We start from the raw sequence: 21984 nt of genomic DNA, 5'->3' as shown, positions 1-21984 counted from the left end.
TGCCTACCAGCCTGGTGTCGGGGTGGATGATGCGGTCATCTATCTTCTACACAGAGCTCTTTCTCACCTGGAGAAGCCCGGCAGCACTGTGAGGTTCACCTTCTTTGATTTCTCCAGTGCTTTTAACGCCATACAGCCAGGGCTCCTAAAGGACAAGTTGGGACATTGTGGAGTGGACAGTCACCTGTCAAACTGGATACTGGACTACCTCACCAACCGACCACAGTATGTAAGGGCACGGGACTGTGTCTCTGACTTGGTGGTCATAAATGACTGTCAACATAAAAGTCCTGGACCTTGAAGACTGTGGACCTGACAAAGCACTGCTGAGATAAATTTAATATGAACACTGCTGAGGTAAATTTAATATGAACACTGCTGAGGTAAATTTAATATTAACACTGCTGAGGTAATATTAATATTAACACTGCTGAGGTAAATTTAATATGAATACTGCTGAGGTAATATTCATATTAACACTGCTGAGATATTTTTAATATTAACACTGCTGAGATAAATGTAAGATTAAAAAGTCATTTTTCTGGAACGATCTTCTCCAGGTGGTCTATGAACTGATCAGCTTCCAGCAGATGGAGATGAAGCTCCAGCAAGTGGAGCTGAATTTCCGGTCTGAAGCAGGACTTATTTAGTGAAGGTAAAGGGAGCAGTGGGAGACAGTGGGAGTAGAAGTTCTGATTTACAGCTCTGTAGTTTTTAAAGCGGGTTTTTTCTGCTTCACTGTTTAATCATCTCATTTTAGCTCCACTTTTTAGCTCTTCACCTCTCTCCTTCTCTTGAGTTTGTGTGTATTATTGTTTATTATTGTAAGTCCATTGTTAATCCTCTTCCTCCTCCTCCTACTACTACTACTAATAATAATAATAATAAAAGTAGAAATAAATAGGTATGAATTGCAGTTTGAAATCTAGAGGTAAAACATTAAGATGAAATATAATATAATATTTTTAATATAATAAAGTGCTGCTATTACTACTTTTTTGCTATAATCTTTACAAGGATAAAGACCGATATTTGAAAGAGATTTACATTGTAAACAGGTCTGTATATGTTATGATCTATATTTATAATATATTTTATTTGAGATTTCAGAATCTTAAATTTGGAAGCATCACTGTAAAGATTTGATTGCATTTAGCAACAAGGGCATTGGTGAGGTCAGAATATTGGATGATCATCACCCAACCTCATCCCCAACTGAAAGCTTAAAGTTTCCCCAGCTCATCCCAGAAGTAATGGGCACCGTTTACCATTCACTGGCCATTAAATGTTATTAGCTGCACTTGTTTCTGAACCCATTTTCCATGTTTTCAGCTCACACTAATCATACAGGATACTTTACGTAATAAAGTATGCAGACAAACAGGAGGACTACAGTCTGTAACTCTAGAACTACAAAGTTCTCCTATATGATAAGCAAAGCTGACTAAATGGACAAAGAGGTGTACCTAGAGTTTTCTTACAACATACTTGACAAATGGTTCATTCATAATCAAGTACATTCATGGCAGGCTTCACAATTCTGTTTTTAAATTCTGTGTTTTAATACATATAGTTAATAGGAATTTATAAACAGAGATTGGCGACAGGCTGATGAGAAGAAGCACACAGAAGACATCCAGTTCCTCAAAAGCTCCAACAAGCAACTGAAGGTACAGCCATGAAAATCTGTCGGCTTATCTGCTGTTTTAGGCTCGAGATATACTTGCTGTTTGGCCATGCGTTCTCTTAAACAATTGGCTGTGTTGGAAATGGCCTATGTGCTCAGGCCTGTGACGTACTGGCCAATGTGCAATGTGTCAGAGGATTAACCCCCCTGAACAGAATCCTTCATAACCCTGCACATTTCTAAATCAAATGGCTTAGTTAGCTGCATCAGGTGTGCTTCAGATAAAACACATCAGATACCTGAACTGGCGAGGGGGGTTTGTTGACTGTGACTTGATTTGATTGCATGTTAGAAATGTGACTAACTCAAAAGAGTTAAAAAAACTCAGAGGACGTGTACAACCGCCGCACCAAACGAATACAGGCAACACAGGATACGTGCAGCAGCCATCCTGTGGAGTTAGCAGCAAGTACATCTCTAGACTTCTTTTAAAACTGAAATGGAACCGTTCTTCTCCTTTTTCAGAACCTGCTGGAAGAAATCATTTTCCCAAAGAAATGAAAGCCTTCAAGCTTCAGATAATCTGCAAACGATCAAATCTGTTCTCTACTAGATCTTAGCATATTAATAAACACACTGTACCACATTCAGATCTGAACACTTTACTGATGAGTTTCAGTTTTGGAGAACAGCAACATTTTCTCAGGGGATCAGTGATGAAATCTACTCAAGGGTTTACAGATGAAGATGCTGCAGTGGCTCATAATAATCATTTCATTCATGTGGGTGGATGATGTGATGAACGGAGTGTATCTGTAAAGTAGTGATTCAATCACAGATCAATTAAATGCTCTTCACACACATCTCTGTACCTCCCATCCCAAGGTCCCAGACTAGACAGGTCCATAACCAGACACTTGTTAAAGCAAATAGCCAAAGCACTATTCTGCTGTTAGTGCCCTTATTGGGCATGTTCTGCTCCTTGTTTTGATTCTTGACATTAAGTGTTCCATAATAAACGTTCTTCTCTGTTTTTCTACAAAATGGAGAAGGAGAAGAATAACGTGAGTGATGTGGGCTGAGGAAGACCAGAAGCATTCTCTCTCCACTTAGAACAGTATAAAGAACACAACCATGAGAAGTGTCAGGATGGATGGATGAGATGTCTGGTAAATATATATTTGGGAAGTGTGGAGCCTTTTCTGTTGGGTTCTGCCACCTGGCTGCCGTTACCTTTTGATCAACAGCAAATAGATGAGACCTGCCGCTGTGTTCAAGACTAACTGTGCTCTATTTAATGAACAGCGGTTGCTGGACTGGCCTAAACACATTTGTTCAGCTTGACAGAAAAGGCAGATTAAACACTGTATTGATGTGTTTTGTAGAACATTTAAGAACATTCTGGCTGATCTTTTCTTTCAGGTCTTGTTTAAACATGGTTGTAAAAAACAGAGCTTCTGTCCACGAAGGCTAAGAAACAGCTCGCCCTCCTCTTTGCTGGAGGTGCTTGGCCTGCTCTGACTGTTTACACCACTAAACATTACACAGGATTTCTTCTACAGTGTTAAAAGTTTTCATTTTCCTTCATTAGTTTTTAATATGTATTACTTGTAGCTCAACACTGACCACCTGAGTGGACACAAAACTCCCTAATAAAAGTTTAGATTTAAAATAAATCAAAATAGTTTTTCAGCCTGAAAGGAGAATAAAAACATTCTGGAAAAACATCCTTGATTTTTTTTATTTGATTTTATTAAAAGTTTAAATTAAAAGTTTTTTTTTGATTATGGAATTATTATTATAATTATTAGTATTATTATTATTATATAATGTTTTTTTTTTTTTTAGAAATTCTTTAGTTTAACAGAGTCTGTATCGCTCCTCCAGGCTCTGCTCCAGGCCCCGCTGCTCCGCTCCTCCATGCTCCGCCCCTCCAGGCTCCATGAGACAACATGACAGAATATCTACAACATTTCAAATGACTTGGAAAATATTAAATACCTGAACTGAATCTCAGGTTGGAGAATCTAAAGCGGAGCTGAAGCCTCTGTTTCCTGGTTTCCTGCATTACTGTGGGAGCACAGGTTGTAGCTCGGTTACCGCTCCATGGAGCAGAACATTTGGGATCACCTGAGACGAATACTTCTCTTTAGATCTTAGCTCAGCCTGAACAACAGAGAATATAACAAAATATTAACAATTCAGCTGAAGGTGGCGCTATTACAAGTGTCACAGCTAAGAACAGAGCGTTATGAGGAGAATATTCACACACCTTAAAGTTGAATCTCAGTCTAGATCATCTGAAGTGGAGCCTCGGCCTCCTTGTTTCCTGCATCACAGTGGGCTGTGGGAGCACAGGTTCTAGCTCAACCACCGTCCCACGGAGCGGGACTTATCCTTCAGAATTGAGTCCGGTCAGTACATCGTCATAACCTGGAGTCGTGCTAAAGGGCTACAAAGGATGTACCCTGCTCGACTTCATCAGGATCTGTTGAAGGGGCAAAATGAACAAGATTAAACAACTAAAACATTTCTGACAAATATGAAGTTTTTACAGTATAAAATCTGGGGCTGTTAAGATCTCTCACCACTCGACTCACATACCTTAAACTTGGGGAACTTCAGTCTCCTGGTATCCTGCATCACTGTGGGCTGTGGGAGCACAGGTTCCTACTCGACCACAAACCCATGGAGCAGGAATTTCCCCTAAAAATGAAACAGCCAGTATGTCTTTGTCACCTGGAGCCGTGTAAGAGGGCTACAAAGGATGTACCCTTGTCGACTTCTTCAGGAACTGTTGGAGGGACAAAATCACAAAGATTAAACACTGAATAAATATTTCTGACAAATATTTAAAGTGATTTTACAGTATAAAATCTGGGGCGGTCAAGACCTCTCACCACTCGACTCACATACCTTAAACTTGGGGAACTTCAGCCTCCCGGATCTCTGTCTTACGGTGGACTGTGGGAGAACAGCTTCAGCCTCCACCACCGGCCCACAGAGCACATCCTCACAAGCCTGCTGGAAACACGAAGAGGCAGAAGCTTCTGCAGAGGAAGCAGAATGAGGAGCATCCTGCTGGGAAGAAGAGGAGGCTTTGTGCACCACAGAGTCCATCCTGAAAAACTTCTTCACCCTCCTTCGAAGTTTCCGGGAGGCTCTGAGAACTGGTGCTACAACATAAGCCTTAGCTGCCCTTTTAACTGCAGCACCAAATGGACTACAGCTGGAGCAGCCGTCCTCCTCCTCCACAACCTCTACGCTTCTGCAAGTTGAACCTGCACCAGTTCTACTGCTCTCGTCTTCCCGCTCAGGCTTTAGAGACTCACAGTTGAAGTCTCGACAGGAGAGCACCTCTGCCTCTCTGCTCAAAGGGGGAGAGTGAGACTCTTGCTCTGTGGACTGGAGTGGGTTCACGTCTCGATCGGAATAAGCTCTGCTGTTTCCCTCAAGCTGATCATCGACCGTCACCACAAGGAACCTGCCTATGACTCTGGAGATCATACAGAACAGATGAGAAACATAAGTCATCTTTGATTATTTACTTATTGGTAATGAACTGATACTGTATGTTACCTATCTAAAAAAAACAAAAAGCCAAGATACAACAGGACAAATAAAGCACTTAGTAAATCAATTCAGAAACAGTGGAAATAACAAATAAATCAAACATACCGGCTGGTTTTCTCCAAACGCTTCATCCTGTCCTGCTCAGATTTAGTGCAGCCCTTACAGTATGCAGTTTCACCACCAAACACATTGTGTCCCAGAGAGCTTTCAGCCTTAGCCAGTGATGAGCCTTCAGTTTCACTGTTGACGAAGATACAAGAGAAATTTAGCAAAGGAACAAATAACTGACCAATCTGGGGGTGTTTCACAGAGCAGGACTCTCAGTTCAGACAGTGAACTTCAGCCTGGAGTCCAGCCTGTCCAATAGGAGAAGAGCTGAGGGACATTCCCATCCTCACCATTGGGCAAAAGTTATCTAGTAGCTGAGAAATGCTGCTTTGGGAAACAGACCCCCTGTTCATTTATATTTATTTTTATATATATATATATATATATATATATATATATATATATATATATATATATACACACACATACACACACACACATAGGAAAACCTGGAAGTAGATACTCCACCTCCAGTACAAAGGGTTAATTATGGTTCTTACCTCGACTGCAGCCATTGGTGCTGTGCCACCTCTGTTACTGAAGGTCGAGTGTGAGGATCAAACTGTAGCAGATAAGAGATGAAGGTGCGGCAGGGCTCCTCCACTGTGCTCTTTTCTGGATAGACTAAGGCCTTACGCTGGAGACGGGGGAGATTCTTGTCAGTGGAGTTCTTGAAGGGCAGGTCTCCAGTGACCATGACATAAAGAATCACACCCAGGCTCCACACATCGCTCTTCTTTGGATCATAAGGAACATCCATAAGCACTTCAGGTGCAGCGTAAGGAGGAGAGCAACAGAACGTCTGACTTAGGTCATCAGAGCTTCTATAAAAGCGTCCAAAACCAAAGTCCGCCAGTTTGACCTGGTCATCAGCAGTCAGCAGCACATTCGAACATGTGAGGTCTCGATGGACAATGTCCTGCTGGTGAAGATAGACCATGGCACTGAGGAGCTGGGAGAACCACGTTTTGGCCCGGCTGATGGGTACATGGTGGAGCTCCCTGATCTTCCTCAGGAGATCTGTTGCAGCAGCCTCCATGACGATGAACACCTGTCCATGGTGCATTGAAATGTCATGGAGGTGAACAATGTGAGAGTGGTTCACTGCTCTTAGAATGTCAAGTTCCCGAGGCAGGAATTTAAAATCCTTATCTGTCTCGGCCATCATGTCCAGTATTTTTATAGCCACTTGGTTGGAGTACTTCTTGGATGTGGCCAGTATAACCTTGCTGAATCTTCCCTCACCGAGGTCATCCAGCACCTTGAAGCCCAGATATTTCAGGGCTCTGTGAGTTTGCATAGTTTCCCTGTAAATGGAAGATAGAGATTAAAGTTAGAAGGTTAAGAATGTTGTGAGGACCCCTTTCCCGTGTGTAGTCCTTTTGGAATTAACAGTTTATTTAATCCTGACTATGTTTTGATCTTAATCCTTATAGCACTGCTAAGACCTGTTATTCTTTATATCTGTGCATTAAATCAGATATATGGGAAAGTTAAAATGCTGTTATGATACAGAACTGATTCTTATTTCCATTTTAAGATTGAATCAGTTCAAAGTCTGTATATAAAACCTGGGACTGGATACTCCAGTTCCAGCACAGTGGGTTAATTATGGTCCTTACCTCGACTGCAGCCAAGGGTGACGTGCCACCTCGGTCATTGAAGGCCTAGTGTCAGGATCGAACTGCAGCAGATAGGAGATGAAGGTGCAGCAGGGCTCCTCCACTGTGACCTCATCTGGATACACTAAGGCCTTACGCTGGAGACGGGGGAGATTCATCATATTGGAGGCTTGGAAGGGCAGGGTCCCGGTGACCATGACAAAAAGTATTACACCCAGACTCCACACATCACTCTTTTTAGGATCATAAGGACGATCCATGAGCACCTCAGGTGCAGCATAAGAGGGAGTGCAGGAAAACGACTGACTTAGATCATCAAAGCTTCTATAAAAGCGTCCAATACCAAAGTCAGTCAGTTTGACCTGGTCATCAGCGGTCAGCAGCACATTTGCACACTTGAGGTCTCGGTGGACAATGTCCTGCTGGTGCAGATAGACCATGGCACTGAGGAGCTGGGAGAACCATGTTTTGGCCTGGTCGATGGGGATGTGGTGGAGCTTCCGGATCTTAGCCTTGAGATCCGTTGCTGCAGGCTCCATCACGATGAACACCTTCCCGTCTCGTTCCAAGATTTCATGGACATGAACAATATGAGGGTGCTTCACTACTCTCAGAATGTCCACCTCCCGGTGCAGGAAATCAGGGCTGTTGTCTGTGCTCGTCTTGTCTATTATTTTAATAGCCACTTGGTTCGGGTAATTGTTGGATGTGGCCAGCTTCACCTTGCCAAAGGTTCCTTCACCAATGTGGTCGACTACCTCGAAGCCCAAACCTCTCAGGACTTGGTCTGTTTCCATGTTGTCCCTGTAGATGGAAGATAAACTAAATGTTAGATTAATTCTCCCTCTCCTGCTCTACCGCTCTCACTACACTCTCCCTCTCCTGCTCTCCTGTTCTCACTACACCCTCCCTCTCCTGCTCTCCTGCTCTACCGCTCTCACTACACCCTCCCTCTCCTGCTCTACCGCTCTCACTACACACTCCCTCTCCTGCTCTACCGCTCTCACTACACACTCCCTCTCCTGCCCACTACACTCTACCTCTCCTGCTCTACTGCTCACTACACTCTCCCTCTCCTGCTCTACCGCTCTCACTACACCCTCCCTCTCCTGCTCTCACTACACCCTCCCTCACCTGCTCTCACTACACCCTCCCTCACCTGCTCTACCGCTCTCACTACACACTCCCTCTCCTGCTCTACTACTCTCACTACACACTCCCTCTCCTGCTCTCACTACACACTCCCTCACCTGCTCTCCTGCTCTACCGCTCTCACTACACACTCCCTCTCCTGCTCTACTGCTCTCACTACACACTCCCTCTCCTGCTCTACTGCTCTCACTACACACTCCCTCTCCTGCTCTTACCGCTCTCACTACACACTCCCTCTCCTGCTCTACTGCTCTCACTACACACTCCCACTCTGATCAGTAATCAATAAATGGTTCTTACCTTCTCCTGTGTACGAAGAAGCAGTTGTAGAACCACTGTCTGTACTCCTTAACTGGAGTGGTTCTAGATAAGTAGGTGTAGAACCACTGTCTCTGGTTCTAACAGAGTTTGCTGTAGAGCGTCACGTCACGTCACTGCTGAATCCTAACTGAGTCGGAGAGGGAGGACTGCGCCTTTATATATGTGACGTCAGCGGTGACGTAACAATCGCGAAGAACACTGGAGACCAAGTAGGAAGAACCAGTGGGCGGGGCAACTGTCAATCACTTTCGGCTGCAGCCAATCAGTTAGTCCAGTTTTGCTGTCAATCAGGTTTTATTCAGCCAATCCATACCTGTAACCATTGGGATCTGAAGATGAGGCAGATTTTATTATTTAATTATTATAAATTATAAATATAATTAAATTATTATAAATTATTATTAGATATAAATTATTGTAGTAGAATTCACCAAAATGAGCTCTTAAAGAAAATAGGAGTGAACGTATGTTTCTGTGGGTGAACAGCGACACCTCCTGCTCAGAGGGAGTATTGCGCATTTCACCAATCCGCCTCCTACCATGTCCAGTTCAGTCCGGTTTCACCACTGAAAGAATCTGGTGGGTTCAGCCGTTTTCTCCATTCTATTGAAGTATTTCTGGGCTTAGTTATCGTAACTTCATGTACTGACCATTACATTGGAGGAACACAGTCTGTGTATCTCTTGTTTTTACTGGTTCTGCTTCGTCTGTGTTTCTAAAAATGCTGCTAATTAGCAGCTGTACTCTCTTCCAGCTACAGCTAGCTGTGCTAGCACTGTGCAGCATGCGCTCTAAACACTGTGTGGGACTGATGGGGTTTCTCTGGTGTCCTGTAGCTGTTAGAGTGGAGGAGGACAGGACTGAGGAGCTGCTGTTATCTCTCTCATTTTACTTGATTTAGATGTGACTCCAGTAAAAGCTCACAACTTGTCCTGCAGTCTCTTTATTGTGGGAGCGAGACAGCGGGGTCACACCAGGACAACCCCAACACCAGTAATAACTGCTGCTCACTGAGAGACTCTGCAGATTCTGTCCCACACAGAGATCGGAGTTCAGTCGGACTAACCGGAGACACATTTGTCCACACAGTGTAAATGCATGTGTCTAAAATCTCCTCAGGATACAGTCCAGATACTCGTCCCATGAAGTGAGCAGGTGTCTAAGGGACTACAGCTGTGGTCAGAATTAGGTCCTGGTTGAAGGTGAAGTGCTGGATCATCCCTGTATTCTAGAAATGAAAACACAGAAGGTAGAAATTCAGTGTATTTCTGTCTTTCTGAAATGAGGAGACGTACACATCACTTCCACGTTTCTCCTGCTTGGCAGGTTTGGGATGGGAATACCGGCTACAGGTGTCTTTACTGTTGGTGAGCTGCTTAAATAAGCGTTATGTGGCTGAACCTGAGCTCAGCTTTTTAATGGATCTGTTAACAGACCTCACTGTTACCTGCATGTTCTGCTGCTGTTCGCTGTTTTCTTTACACTATCAGGTGGTAAACAGCTTATTGTTGTTGTGGAAAAGAAATAAACACGTTCAGCTCCAGAGCAGCTGTCGACTTGTTTCTTGGTCTTTTCTACATTGATCAAGAATACTGCATTTCTAATCCTGTAAATCCTGCATTTTGTACCGTTTCTACCTTAAAGCGCTAAACCCCGCTGCAGAAATCCACCCATAGCAGCGGAGAGGAAACTTTAAATATGAAGAAATAAGAAGAAGTTGAGCTCTTCCTCACAGTTGTGTTTTCTTCTTCCAGGTAAGATCATCAGTTCAGGTAAAGCCAGAGTTTTACCCTGTAAATATAGTTCAGGCAGTTTAATGAAGACAGACCTGGTAAAGGAAATGAACTGGGTTTATTCAGTAAATGCTGCCTCTTACACTGAAATCTTTATATACAGCGCACAGGCTTGTTGCTGGCGCTGTGCCCAGGTTTCTTGTACCAGTTCAGGTAATATTAGGCATCCTAAGAGGCTGAGATGTAGCTTTAAACTATGGTACAGCTGTGTACCCTTTCCAAAAGGTACCAACATGTGCTGTTAGAGGTAGCACTCCAGCAACAGGCCAGTCTGGAGCCTACAGTGACTAAAGTGTTCAGAAATCTCCACACAGATGTTCATAATGTCTTTCCATGCTGTTTTATTTAGTAGTAAACATCCACAGCTTTAGCATTCATTCAGAGAGCATCAGAAACAGAGCTCCATATTAACAGAGCAATGTTTATGAAGGTGAGATTAAAGAGTTAAAAACACAACCTGAACTCAGTACCATCACTGGGCTTCATTCATATTTACTAAATCATTAAAAGTTACCAACACATAATAAAAGAATATCTGTAGTTTAAAATCAAACTGAGCTGAATTCAACTAATTTCATGAGTTTATTAATTGTTTTTTACCCAGTTTAGCTTTAATAAAATGATCTGTGAAACCCTAGGTATAACTGACTATATTTTAAAGGTAAGGGCAAGGATACAGAGCAGTGCTAGATTCCCCTCATTAGGGGGTCTTTGTTTTTAATGACTCTTCTGCCCACCGCAGCTTTCACCTCATGGACTCCAGACACCGCATCTTTTAGCAGCTGCTGTCCTCCAACTTCTCAAAGGTCAGACTTTTTAATTCTTGTTGGGAATGAAGGAGTTGTTGGAGCAGCTGTCTGTTATGTTGTTTTACTGCAACTTCACCAATAATGTAACTTTGCTGTGCTGGAAAGTCAAAGAGTTTCTCCTGATCTTCAGCTTTAGAACTTAGAAGCGTGTCATGGACTGAAATGTGAGTCAGCTCAGATTAAAAAGCCTGTTCATGTCTGTGTGGAAAGCTGTCCTACAGCAGAGCTGTTCACCGTCTGTAAAGCCCGTTTAAGAGAGCAGCTCCTTTAGCTCCTTTTTAGGGGAACTCCATCCCTGCTCACCTGAAGAAGCTGGAAACGGAGCACAAGAGCTTTCTTGCTCTCAGAGCTGAGTCTTTCTTTCTTGCTCTCTGTTTTAGAGGTGTTGTCGTTCATATTCCGCTCCGTTAAAATCCCAGCGCTGTGAGAGATCCTAAATCCTCCAGCATTTCTGTTAGTAAGCGCGTAGATTCCTGCCTCTGCTTACAGGATAATGTAGGGCTGTCGTTACTTTCTGGAGAGTCGGCAGTAACAGCAGCGGATATTGGAGGCTCTGCTGCTGTGAAGGGAGAAGGAGGCTGAGAAGGTGGATTCAGAAAACCCTCCATTCTGTGGGTTCGGAGTCTGTCGGTAAACTCGGCTTCACTCCCTCCAGCAGCCCGCTAGCCTCTCTTAGGTATGAGGTGCAGCCATTGCTAGCTCCCACACCAACTAGCTAGTTTCCATTAGCTGCTCCCACCAGCTGGCTAAAGTGGAGCAGTGTCTGTGAGCCATTTCCAGCAAACCTATCATCTGTAAAACATTATATAAGGAAATCAAGCGTTTTATACACGAGACTGTTCGATAGGCTTCAGATAAGCTGTCTTGTAGCGCTAGCGGGCGAGGAGAGCCATATAGTGTCCAGCTATCATTACTGTTTATACTGAGCTGATGGAGGAGACGCTACATCTCTGTCTGTAGCTCTGACTGGCTTTCTAAACACATCAGTACAATATAGTGGCTACAGGACAATTTACTAACAGGACAACTCTTAGCAATGTCTTCCAGGAATTTTAGCAAGCTAGATAGTACCAAGAAACGAAGCCTATCAAGTTCAAACCACATATTAAAGCTCCTGTGTCTGTTTTAACATCCATATTGAAGAAATCACTGACATGGAGTGACAAAAGACCTGAAATCCTCCACCAGACACCAGCATAGAGGAGCTGCCTCTCATGTGAGCTGCAGTGCTGCTTAGACTTGCATGTTGTTCAGATCTATTCCTAGTCAATGCCTCACAACTGCATTAGTGTGTTTGTAGATTTAGCTTTTAAATGTAAATGTTCTCCACTGTTTTCTTAATTGCATTATTCTTATTAACTTTTAATCATTTACTATTTATCCTTATTTAACTTGGATATGTAGTTTATAGGAACAATATTTCAGTCAATACAGACATTGAAGTTCTGTGATAATAAAAAAATCAGTATAATGACCTGCTGTACAGTCAAATAAAGCAACCCAGACTGTAGACAATGAGCAAATATTGATAAAGCTGTACAGTGAGCAGTATTTTATTTTCTTGCTGTTAAAAACATTCTAAGAACAATAATAATATTTCTACTATTTGAGGCTCTAATGCTATTGTATGTCTTTCAGCTCCAGGATGAGTTTCGCAGAATCACAACAGAGCACCTTGAATCAGAGTTCATGTCCAAGCTGAATGAATTTACTCCAAAGCTTCTTGCTCTCTTCAGTTCTAAGGGTGGAGCTCTAGGGTTGGAGTTACAAGCTCTCCTCCTCAAAGTATCCTTCAATTATTTCTTAGTTTGTTCAAATCTTATTACAGGGATTTAATGACCGAACTGCAGGAATATTATTTGCTTATTAGTTAACTATTCAACAGTTATTTTATTACTTTGACATTTTCTCAACAAAATGTGTATGACATAAATAGTTCATACAAAACTTAGTTGCTGACCGGTTAATGTTGGGCATCTGGAAGCTTGTCAGAGTTTATTAAAATTTTTAGAATCTGTATTTGGGTAATTTGTGTATACATATTCCTTCTGTGTGAGGGACACCAGCCAAATAGGTGTGTATGTAGCTCCTTTGAGGATCAAGCTGAAAGAAAGTGAATAATATTATTGATCATGAACCACATCAGGGATCCTTGATAGACTTTTTTATTTTACAGTTTTATTATTGTGTGTTTGATTTTTACTGTAAAATAACAATGGCATGTGATGATGAAGAATAAGGATTATCATTTCAGGCTCTCACCCATCCTTGCATTAACATGACCAGTTGTCATTCAGTGCTTGATGGTGTACCTCGGGGCATCGACAGATCAGCTCTTAAAAGAGTAAGAGGTGAGTTGATGTTCATGTAAAAAGGGAAAATAGTCATGTCTCTCTTTTCTTAGCTCATCTTGTATGTCTTGGGAAGGTCAGCACCTATCAGCCATAACATCAAATTCTTGTTTCTACATTGTCCATTTCATCAGCTCCACGTACCGTATAGGAGCACTGAGTAGTTGTAGAGTTACAGAATGTAGTACATCTTTTCCTCTGTCTACTTTATTACCCTGTTCTTTATTGGTCAGGACCCCACAGGACCACCACAGAGCACTTGTGTTATGCAGAGGGTAGATCACTGCAGTCACACTGACAGGGTGAATGTGTGTAGTGTGTGTGTTGTGCTGGTACATGTGGATCAGACGGTCATGCTGCTGGAGTTGTTAAAAACTGTCCACTCTCTGTCCACTCTATTAGAAACTCTTACTGGTGTTGCTTCTCCACCTTGTGGGTGTAAAGTCAGAGCTGATCGCTCATCTGCTGCTACACAGTTTGTGTTCTTCTCGTCTTTCATCAGTGCCCACAGGACGCCTGATCCACTTAGATCAGACACAGCACACACGAACACACCACTACCATGAGAGTGTCACTGGAGTGTTGACGGTGATCCACCTGCTCTGTGGGGGTCCTGACCTTTGAAGAACAGGGTGAGAAAGTAGACAGAGAAACAGATGTACTACAGTCTGTAAGTGTAGAACTACGAAGTGCTCCTATATATTCATGATGAAATGAACAAATGGTTAAATACAAGGAGGGGCTTTAATGAATTGGCTGTTATTTCTAGTCAATTCAAGATAATGAGTTTTCTTTCTGTGTGTAATCACTGTCCTGTGTTTTACATGAATTGACCAACTGGCAGATTTCATTATCCTTCAGCTAACCCAAGAAATGTATTACTAACAGAGGCAGCTATGACTGAGCCCTTTATGTTGGAATTACTTTGTAAATTACTCTTGAACCAAACAGATATAAAAATGTAGTTGACATACGTGCCATTATTAAGATTATCTCCAAACTCAGAAATGAGCAACTTTAGGCCCGGGGAGGTTTTGTGGATTAAACGACTTATTTTCTTGTTGCTGTTTGCAATATTCTTGCTGTTTCAGGATGCTGATGGAAATCTACAAAATCAAGACGGGAACATCAGGGTACTGCAGGCTTTGGTTTTGTGGTAGGTGTGAAAGCTCTGACTGATCTGGGTAACTTTGCAAGGGCTTGCTCCATTCTTGTTGAATTTACATATGCAGTGAATCTTGCTTATCCCAAGGAGCTCAGGTACACATTCAAAGTCTTTCAATAACTCCTTCTTGAACTGGATTGTTTAAGGCTCTCTCCAAAAGTGATTAGAATCAATAATAAGCTACTGGTTTAAGAAAAGGGACTTGTGTAGAGAGAAAAGAGTAAAGAGTGAACTAAAGAGTGACTCTTAAAACTTTTACATTGTTACATGTTTAAGTTTTCTGTTTAATGGTTTAATCACATGTTTCTTGTAGTCCAAATAACCATACACATTTGAGGGAATAGGATAATAAAGAATAATCTAATGGCTTAAGAAACGGAAAAAGTAAGATGATATTTGGTAAAAATCTAAATAGATCTAGAGTACAAATAAAGCTTAAAGTTGTCCAGATAAATAGGATGTGCAGTGTATATGTGAAACAGGCCTCTGTCCTGTCCGCAGAGAGCTGTACTCCCAGTGCTTTGGTTAATAAAAGATCTGCTAGAACAGTCAGATGCTACTCACTCCCATATCAAAATGACTGCATGCTGCAGATGTAGCCGTTTTAGCTGCTATGAAATGATCAGTTACCATCTACATCTTTTCTTCTATGAACATGTAATACTGATAATGGTACAACAGCTTTCTTTCCGTGATCAACACAGTCTTTTATGGAAGATGGGACCTTACAAGCTTATCTTTTTTTTAATTTTTATTATTATTATTATTTATTTTATTTTTTTTTGCAGTTCTGGGCTCTGATTTCTGACATCATTACATCCAGCATGTATCACTGAATCTCTCTTTACTGGGGAGCTGCTGTGTAATGTAAGATACTTTTGCATCTCATGCAGAAATGTTGAAATAAATGGTGAATTCTCCTGATAAGATACGATGTGAACACACTGCTCACTTACACAAATCATTGTCTTTCCCTTAGATGAGCTAATCAGGCAGGTCACTGTCAACTGTGCTGAGAGGGGGATGCTGTTTCTACGAGTGCGAGATGAGAGTCGCATGACTGAAGCTGGCTATCAGACCCTGTATGAGAGCGGTATGGCCTTTGGAGTGAGGAAGAGACGTCAGACACAGAAAAGAGGGTAAGAACTGCTGCCTGCCTCACAAAACTGTCTCTCCATCCCTTCTCAATGGTCTCTTCTACCTTCCTCTTATTCTTAGTAGCTTAACCTGAGACTCTGTTCTTTGTGTCTTCTGTAAACAGAGCTGTAGCTGAGCTGTACTCTAAAGTCTTGGGTACACGACCCCTTTAGAGTTAGATTATAGTAAGACTGTAGCCACAACCACCCCTGTCATGAGCCACGGGTGCTGATGAAGGCCCTGCTGTAGCAAACACATCTGTAATTTTGACAAATTTTGCAGTGTTAGCTTGAAGTTTTTTTTTTTTTTTCTCCTCGCAGTTTCTCTGCGCCTCCGTTGTGTTTTCTCTCCATCTCAGAAGACCTTAACCGATAATGTTACGTCCATCCTACATTTCACCACACACCGGTGCAAAGAAGGAGGAGGGAGGAGGTGTTTCATGATATGATTGGGCCAGTCCTGTGTCAGTAAAGAAAATAACTAGTGGGCTGCAGATCAGTGGGTTTCTTTTTTTTTAACAGAAAAAACAAAAGGTTACCGTTACATCTTAAGCTGTGTTCAGTGAACCGCCATATCCGTCAACTCACATATCTACTGAATGTAAACTGGCAGCGGTTAACTGAGGAAAAACTGAAATGGCAGCAATGCTGTGATTTTCAAACGACCGAATGGGAAGTCAAAGAAAAGGACAGATGTGAACTATGCTGTGGGTAGCTTTAAGTTGTTAACTTGGCGGTAGCTACACAAGGTCAATTTTTTTGTGTGTGTGTTGTGTTTCGCATCGACCGAGTCTCTGCACATCCAGTAGAGCAGCTTTTCTCCCAATAGCGTCAGGCCGTAGATCTTATTTCCTGCCAACATGTAGGAAAGGCTTGTTTTTATCAGAGAGTGCCTCCCATCTCTTGCCTGATGGCGCTCAGGAAATCAGTCGGGACCCGCTATACAGAGAACTAGCCAGCATTTTGAAAGCATCTCTTTTTGGAGAAATCCCTAGCAAAAATGGAATACTCTCAAGATAAGAACTTTGTCTTCTACTACATACGATACATTTATTGGAAAATAGGTAAAAGTATAGCATTAGAAATGAAGTCAACACATGTTTTTATCTTCATAAGGTTTAATACACTTTTGATCATAAGTAATGTAAGTAATATTTGAAAGTCTTATGTAGCGCATGCTTCCTGGTGATCTACAAATAAGAATGATGAAGTAATTTTAAACATAAATTAAGATGCGTGTAGTTTGTAACCTCTTTTTTTTTCTATGATTTTTATCAGCTTCCGGAAGAACACTGTCAAACATATCAAGTAAGTAACTTTTTAACTAAAATGATAATGATTAGTATTCTGCGTGATATAACCTTGTGATATAAAATGTATATTTTATTTATAGATCAGGAATCGTATGAACACTGTGAAGACGTTATCTTTGCTATATTCAATTGAATTACTTGGTGGATTGTATTTTTGAACAATGTTTTTTCTTCCTATGAAACCGATAACCGATAGTTTTCAGAATGAATGCATTTACTTACTGTATTAATTATTTAGGTTACAAATCTGAAGAGAGTGATCTTCTAGAGGAAAGTAGTGATCGGAGATCTATCACACCATCCGGTCAGTAAATATATTTCATTTCAAGTAAATACATTTCTACTAACACATTCACATCTGTTTGTAATATTTATTTACACGATCCCTCGCTTTCAGATTTTGACGATCAGTCCTATCAATTGTATCAACCAACTTCTCAGAGTAAGTGATTTTAAACACATTATTTAGTCAGAAAACGTTTTATTTATTTACCGAATTACATATTTAATATCTTTAATAGGACCTCAAATAGATGAAGGATCTGCAGACCGCTTCTCCAACACCCATCCATTCAGTGAGTAGATTTTGAGTAATTTAATAGGATCTATTTACTCCTGTACATGTATAGATGCGTCATTATTTTAATTTATTTGATTGTTTCAGATTCCGGCGAAAATTTATATCGGGACGAAACATTGGATTGTTAGAAGCTGTGAATAGTCTTAATCAAAGTTTATCTTTATCTCAGGAACATGATCCAATTACACAGTTATCACGCTCCATCATTAACTCAAACACAATGTCTTCAATGAACTAAACCAAAGTCTGTCAAGATTGCAAAATGCACTGAACAAACAAGATCCGGTTACCGCGATAAACCCCTTCCTGTTAGAAGCGGTGAATCAACTCAATGAATCTTTGGCGCACCCCTGCGATCACAATCCTCATATAGATCCTGTATTATGTCCCGACAATCTCCCGACAAAGCGTATGACACAACTCCTCAGGATTTTTTCTTTGATCTGATTGAAAGTCTATTGAGATTATTGATAATCTGGAAAACATTAGTCAAGCATCACACATTTTGTCAAACAGCTCCGTTCACGATAATGAAACAAATGATCAAATGGGATTTGGCATAGATTCAAATATCGTTATCAATCGTCTTGAAAGATTCAATACCACAGAAATTAGAAGGTGGGTAAACTTTGCGTCGTTAGGAAATGTTGACAGTTTTGCAGAGTTCTATAATTATTTACTAGAACTCATAAATCAAATGCTCAGTGTCACTAATGAGGAAGTGGGCCCGCGTGACGTCGTTCACGTCAAAATTCTAGGTAATACTCAATGTTTCATCCCCCGTTCAGGTAAGGAACAGGGTTGTGGATTTAGAATCAGTTCTGAAGATGATTAAAAACGCTGTTCAGAGTAAATCTGAAATACTTAGACTCAGACAAAACTTTGCAGCTGGTGATTGGAATCATACACGCTCCTCGTGGTGGATAAGCTATCGTAATAAGCTATCACACTTGTTCAACTCGGACAGTGTTCAGAAAAAGATGAAACACCTGTATGTTTTTCAAAACAAACATAACCTGTGTTTTGCCTTATGCGTTTCCCGATTATTGAACCCTGACAAATTATTTTGAAATCAAACAACTAGCGACACAATTGCAACACAATGCAGGATTATCTGTAAATGATGCGGTCAGTCTGGCTGATGTAGCGCGTTTTGAACAGCTGCTGAACTGTAAAATTGTAGTGATGTCCTGTGACGGTGTCATGACTGGCTAGGTTGTGACTAGGCAGGATGAACACTCGCAGGGAATGGCTCGATGTGAGAGTGCTTTATTGAGCAGCTGAGGCTGGTGGAACCTAGGGAGCTAAGCTTAAATGTGACTACTGAAAAGGGAACTAGAACCAAAACAAACTACTGGCAGTGCCAGAAAACGGGGAATAACATAAACCGCGCTCGTCAGGCGCAACAGAACTTGCTTGATGTAATTAAGGAGCTGTGAGATCGGTCGCTGAACCCAGGGGGCGACCCACGGACAAACCTGAACCTTGACATGACAGACGGAAACAAAAGATATAAAAGATAAAACAGGCTTTCACTTAAAAAAAAAAAAAAAAAAAAGCCCAGATGAAAAGGTTTCAGAGTCGTGTACGATAAACGTGTTCTATTTACTGGTCTTAAACGTTTTTTCATTTGTCCAAAAAAAATAAATAAAAATGGACGGTAAAAAATGCTTTGATACTAGGCTCCAGCTTCCTTTTTCTTGCATCGTGTGCGGCCCTAGCAATAGCGAGAAATGTTTTTTCCATCAAAATGTTGCTTGAAAATTGTAAGGATGTCGTGTCAAATTCCCAATCAGATTGTTTGGTGTTATACGTGTTGGCAGTCTATGTATGCTGATCTGATGAAAAACATAAACGTTCAGTTTGTTCAAGGAATACCCGACTCTGCGTGACAATGAACTATTTCCACCCCACAAAACTAATTTATTGGTGGCGATTTAATGGAAACGGCTAGCAAGAATGAGGAAGTAGAAAAAGCCTTCAGCCTTCTTATCATAGAAATCCGAGCGTTATGTACCTGGTTCAAAATCAGTTTTTTCAAGAGAAGCAGCAGAACCATCCATTTAAACACCAACTACATGGTTCTTTTTAAAAATCTTAGAGACAAGTTACAGATTAGTGTGCTGGCCTGTTTTCCTGGGAGAATCCGGTAGTGTATGTACTGAAAAAAAGAAAAAAAAAACAAAAAAAAAAGAGAAATGAGGTCTGCTCGGCTCAAGCAAAATTTACACGTGTTAAGGGCTCTATATCAAGCTACGCCTCGAGAAAGGAAGCTTATTATGTAACGCCCCTGAGGATCTCATACTCGCCATCTGTGAAATAGCTCTAAATCTACTGAGAGGACGCATTCCTTTAACGACACATTAGTATCGGCAATTGAAAGCTTTTTTATTTCAAAGGGAAAACTATCAAAGGATCACACATGTTGGACTTGGTAAAAAATCTCACGCCGCCTCTAAAAGTATCCGATGACCGGAGACCCCTAGGATGGTCTGAAATGTTACAACCTGTAGCCAACTTAAACATTCCCTTATCAACCATTCCTAACACGGGGGTTCGACGTAAAATATCCGACGTGAAGAAAACCAAGTCATTGTATTCTCAGATAGAGTCAAAGAGCTCGTATCATAAAAAGAAGAGACTCTGACTCATCTAGTCACGGTACCCTCACCCCCATTTTTAAATTCCCCAGTTTTACTTTATCAAGCTGGTTACATTTTTAATGACGTGTATTATGTTGATATAAAGAAATGATGAGACGATATAGAGACGTTAAGTTGTATAAACTTGTAAAGTTGCTCTTTATTTGAATAAACGTTTCATAAAAATGTTTTCTCGTATCCTGCGTTGTTTTTTTCACTATGCATTACATTCTGAATTTTTCACCGCAGTCAACGCATTGAACACATTTCATGACGCAAGATTTGTTTACTCTAGGATACATTTGTTTGACGAAAGATACAACCGCGTCATCATTTCTTTTCAAATCATCGGTATACATAGACATAATATGATTAACAAATATCCTTTAGCTCTGACAAAAAGAGTATGCAGTGTTGTCCACAGCAAACCGATTCAAACCTTTGAACTTGCTTTGAGTTGTGACTTATTTTAAAGCAGTTCTTTTTTAAAAAATGATTAAATAGATTTAGGAAAGAGTTCATAAGTCGGTGAGTTTCTGTACGAGTCCAAAAATTCTCTGGAGGTTTCAGCATTTAGGCTTAAAGCCAGGCAGTGTCCCCGGGCATGTAACTCGGGTGAGTGTTTACAATGAAAAGCGCGGGAAATTGTGTCACGGCGTTCTCGTGTAGTTCATCACAGGCAAAGACGCCTCTGAATATCTTTTTTTACCGCGGGGCAACTTCTCATCAACTCCAAAAGTTCTCCGATATCTATGTTTCCTGATAATTGATGAGGACGTTTCGCCGATTATTGATTTCCAGAATCGAATCAGAACTGGCATATACGATTAGGTTTACAGTTCTCGGAAGAAGGTTTCAAAATCTTAGCTCCAGTCTCATATTTCCCGACTTTATTAAGGATAGATGTTAGGCAATATCGGCCTTGCGGGTCCGTCACATCCATTTGTCCGGCGGTGTCTTTATAAAATAGTCCTGCGGAATATTGCGTTTCCAAAGCAGTTTTGCTAAAATTTTAAATCAATTCCATAATTGCTCTGTAGGGGTACGTATTACTCGACTGACTGATGAGGCGATCTCCCAACATAACGTCTACTTGAGAAAAGAGAGACGCTATGAGGTAGTTTACAACTCTGACCTTAGCATCGTTAGCTATGTCGGTGCCGTCTGCGTTTGTGATTTTACACTGGAGATGTAAAAACGCGTTGTTCAATCTAGATAGTCTTCACCATTGCCCGCCACAAAAAACTCCAAGTGTCCATTATCCGTTACGGCTGAAAGCAGGGGTATTTTGTTGTAAACGTACTTTTCAGTGCTCGTTTGGGTGTACTGTAGCATAAAAATATCTAATGCTGACTTGGTGCATTCTGACGATAGACTGTGCAGGAAAGCCATGGCTTTAGAAAATGTTCACCTTTCTTTGTCTGACGGATGATGATAATGATGATGAGGCAAAACGCTTGGTTCCTCTTTGTTTGGTCTTTTTTACTCTTACTCTTACTTTTTTACTTTACCTTGCGTGATTTCACGTTTTTTTTTTATTCGGAATGACGTACCTCTTTCCAGGAGGCCACCTAGCGTTCTTGTAGACTATCATGCTTGTAGGCGAGTCCTGATCCCTCCTGTTTTTCAGTTTTGTTTGTCACAGTGTTACTCACCACATCACTTACGATACCTTTTGCTGAGTTTTTTAAATGAGGTTTTGCGATAGTGAATACCCTTTTTATAATAGGAACGGCCATCCTTAAAAGCGCTTTGAAGATTCTGCCTAAACTTCCTTGTAACCCAGGAAGCC

At 41.2% G+C, this 21984-nt stretch overlaps 2 long non-coding RNA genes across 2 annotated transcripts; both read left to right on the top strand.

Moving 5' to 3' along the window:
• The first annotated feature begins 10052 nt into the window (after positions 1–10052).
• On the top strand, positions 10053–12202 carry LOC140555675 (uncharacterized). The gene is made up of 3 exons (XR_011979679.1): positions 10053–10157; positions 10939–11002; positions 12149–12202. It is a non-coding gene; the product is annotated as an uncharacterized lncRNA (long non-coding RNA).
• A 477-nt stretch (positions 12203–12679) lies between these two features.
• On the top strand, positions 12680–19153 carry LOC140555674 (uncharacterized). The gene is made up of 9 exons (XR_011979678.1): positions 12680–13356; positions 14448–14512; positions 15310–15388; positions 15501–15660; positions 16936–16965; positions 17209–17274; positions 17368–17412; positions 17492–17545; positions 17635–19153. It is a non-coding gene; the product is annotated as an uncharacterized lncRNA (long non-coding RNA).
• The last annotated feature ends 2831 nt before the right edge of the window (positions 19154–21984 follow it).

This window comes from Salminus brasiliensis, chromosome 5, assembly GCF_030463535.1.
Source record: "Salminus brasiliensis chromosome 5, fSalBra1.hap2, whole genome shotgun sequence".
NCBI lineage: Eukaryota > Metazoa > Chordata > Actinopteri > Characiformes > Bryconidae > Salminus > Salminus brasiliensis.
This window is presented reverse-complemented; position numbering and strand designations above follow the sequence as displayed.